This window comes from Rhinopithecus bieti, unplaced genomic scaffold (assembly GCF_001698545.2).
Source record: "Rhinopithecus bieti isolate Rb0 unplaced genomic scaffold, ASM169854v2 scaffold_9978, whole genome shotgun sequence".
NCBI lineage: Eukaryota > Metazoa > Chordata > Mammalia > Primates > Cercopithecidae > Rhinopithecus > Rhinopithecus bieti.
Window position 1 is genome coordinate 696,575 of NW_016806220.1, and position 3,897 is coordinate 700,471.

Below are 3,897 nucleotides of genomic sequence, written 5' to 3' on the forward strand. Positions count from 1 at the left end.
AAAAAAAAAAAAAAAAAAAAGAAAACTTCAAAAAAAAGAAAAACGTTTGCTGTAGGTTTTTTTTGTAGCAATTTAAGGGTTGTTTTCCATTTTTAGTATCTTAGTCTGTTCAGGTTGCTCCAACAAAATGCCACAAATCTGTAACTTATAAATAGCAGAAATTTATTTTTCAAAGCTTTGGAGGCTGGGAAATCCAAGATCAAGACACTGGCAGATTTGGTGCTTGTTCATAGAAGGCATCTTCTCCCTTCATCCTTACATGTTGGATGAAGAAACTGTGGTCTTTTCGGCCCCTTATAAGGGCACTAATCCCATGTATGAGGGTTTCACCTCATAACTTAATCACCTCCAAAAGAACCTACTTCCTAAAACCGTCACATTGGAAATTAGGTTTCAATCTATTAATTTTGGGGGTCACAAACATTCATTCTATAGAACTTGGTTTGCTAAGATTTTTAATTATAAAAAATAGCTGTTGAACTTTATTAAATGGTTTTTCTGCATCTATTGAAATAAATGTACATTTTTCCTTGTTTACTCTTTACTGTGATGAATAATATGAATGCATTCTCTGATAAGTCTTCCTTATTTATTTATTTTATTTTTTATTTTTTTGAGACAGAGTTTCTCTTATTGCCCAGGCTGGAGTGCAATGGTGTGATCTTGGCTCACCGCAACCTCCACCTCCCAGGTTCAAGTGATTCTCCTGCCTCGGCCTCCCTAATAGCTGGGATTACAGGCATGTGCCACCACGCCCAGCTAATTTTGTATTTTTAGTAGAGACGGGGTTTCTCCATGTTGGTCAGGCTGGTTTCGAACTCTGATTTCAGGTGATTTGCCCGCCTTGGCCTTCCAAAGTGCTGGGATTACAGGCATGAGCCATTGCACCCGGCCGATAAGTCTTCCTTATATTGCTGGGATAAACCATATCTATTGTTTACTACATTGTTGGATTAGTTCAGTTAATATTTTATTTGTTATTTTTGCAGACTTATTAGTCTGTTTTCATGCTGCTGATAAAGACATACCCCAGACTGGGAAGATAAAGAGGTTTAATTGGACTTACAGTTTCACGTGGCTGGGGAGGCCTCAGAATCATGATGGGAGGCAAAAGGCACTTCTCACATGGTGGCAGCAAGAGAAAATGAAGAAGAAGCAAAGGCAGAAACCCCGGATAAACCCATCAGATCTGGTGAGACTTATTCACTAGAACAAGAATAGCATGGGAAAGACTGGCCCCATGATTCAATTATCTCCCCTGAGTCCCTCCCACAACATGTGGGAATTCTGAGAGATACAATTCAAGTTGAGATTTGGGTGGGGACGCAGCCAAACCATATCATTTTGTCCCTGGCCCCTCCAAATCCCATGTCCTAACTTTTCAAAACCAATCATGCCTTCCCAACAGTCCCCCAAAGTCTTAACTTAAAAGTCCACAGTCCAAAGTCTCATCTGAGACAAGGCAAGTCCCTTCTGTCTATGAGTTGTAAAATCAAAAGCAAGTGAGTTACTTCCTAGATACAATAGGAGTACAGGTATTGGGTGAATACAGCCTTTCTAAATAGGAGAAATTGTCCAAAACAAAGGGGTTACAGGGCTCATGCAAGTCCAGAATCCACTGGGGCAGTCAAATTTTAAAGCTCCAAAATGATCTTCTTTGACTCCAGGTCTCACATCCAGGTTATGGTGATGCAAGAGATGGGCTCCTACGGTCTTGGGTAGCTCCACCCCTGTGGCTTTTCAGGGCACAGTCTCCCTCCTGGCTGCTTTCATGGGCTGGCATTGAGTGTCTGTGGCTTTTCCAGGTGCATGGTGCAAGCTGTTGGTGCATCTACTATTCCGGGGTCTGGAGGACAGTGGCCCTCTTCTCACAGCTCCACTAGGCAGTGCCCCAACAGGGACTCTGTGTGGGGGCTCCAACCCCACATTTCCCTTCCACACTGCCCTAGCAGAGGTTCTCCATGAGGGCACTGCCTCTGCAGCAAACTTTTGCCTGGGCATCCAGGCATTTCCATACATCCTCTGAAATCTAGGCAGAGGTTCCTAAACCTCAATTCTTGACTTCTGTGCACCCGCAGGCTCAACACCACATGGAAGCTGCCAAGGCTTGGGGCTTCTACCCTCTGAAGCCACAGCCCAAGCTCTATGTTGGCCACTTTCAGCCACGGCTGGAGTGGCTGGGACACAGGGCACCAAGTAGTAGGCTGCACACAGTATGGAGACACTTGGCCCAGTCTCTGAAACCACTTTTTCCTTCAGGGCCTCCGGGCCGGTGGGAGGGGCTGCCGTGAAGTTCTCTGACATGGCCTGGAAACATTTTTCTCCATGGTCTTGGGGATTAACATTAGGTTCCTTGCTACTTATGCAAATTTCTGCAGCTGGTTTGAATTTCTCCCCAGAAAAAATGGGTTTTTCTTTTCTATCGCATAGTCAGGTTGCAAATTTTCCGAACTCTTATGCTCTGTTTCCCTTATAAAACTGAATGCCTTTAACATTACCCAAGTCACATCTAGAATTCTGCTTAGAAATTTCTCCCGCCAGGTACCCTAAATCATCTTTCTCAAGTTCAAAGTTTCACAAATCTCTAGGGCAGGGGCAAAATGCCACCAGTCTCTTTGCTAAAACATAACAAAAGTCACCTTTACTCCAGTTCCCAACAAGTTCCTCATCTCCATCTGAGACCACCTCAGCTTGGACCTTACTATCCCTATCGCTATCAGCATTTTGGGAAATGCCATTCAGCAAGTCTCTAGGAAGTCCCAAACTTTTCCACTTTTCCTTGTCTTCTTCTGAGCCCTTCAAACTGTTCTAATCTCTGCCTGTTACTCAGTTCCAAAGTGACTTCCACATTTTCAGGTATCTTTTCAGCAATACCCCACTCCTGGTATTTCTTCCCCATTGGGAAGAAAAAGTGGTTTAATTGGACTTACAGTTTCACATGGCTGGGGAGGCCTCAGAATCATGGCAGGAGGCAAAAGGCACTTCTTACATGGTAAGAAAAAATGAGGAAGAAGCGCCTGGGTGCAGTGGCTCACGCCTGTAATCCCAACACTTCAACACTTTGGGAGGCTGAGGTGACTGGGTCATGAGGTCAGGAGTTTGAGACCAGCCTGGCCAATATGGTGAAACCCTGTCTCTACTAAAAATACAAAAATCAGCTGGGCATGGTGGTGGGTGCCTATAATCCTAGCTACTCAGGAGGCTGAGGCAGGAGAATTGCTTGAACCTGGGAGGCGGAGGTTGCAGTGAGCCGAGATTGAGCCACTGTACTCCAGCCTGGGTGACAAAGCAAGACTCTGTCTCAAAAAAAAAGGAAGAAGCAAAAGCAGAAATTCCTGATAAGCCCATCAGATCATCAGATCTTGTGAGACTTATTCACCATCATGAGAATAGCACAGGAAAGACTGACCCGCATGATTTAATTACCTTTCCCTGGGGCCCTCCTACAACATGTGGGAATTCTGGGAGATACAATTCAATTTGAGATTTGGGTGGGGACACAGTCAGTATCACTTATTCAGAAATAGAATGAGCCTGTAATTTTTGCGTGTGTGTATTGGCCCAATCTAGTTTTGAATCAAGATTATATTAGCTTCAAAAAAGGCTGGACAATTTACTCTCTTTTTTCACTTGCTGGAACAATTTGTGAGATAAAAAAATCTGTCTCTTGAAAGTTGGGTAGAGCACATTTGTAAAGCTATCTGGGCTTTAGGGAGAGGAGCTATGATTAGCATTTCAGTTTCTTTAATGCTTGTTAGTCTATTCAAGTATACTATCTCTTGGCATTTCATATTTCCCCACAAAGTTATCTATAATATCTAAAGTTTCACGTTGTTCAGTATACAGTTGTCCATAATACTCTAAAAACTTTTTTTTTCTAGAAAATTTCAAATACAT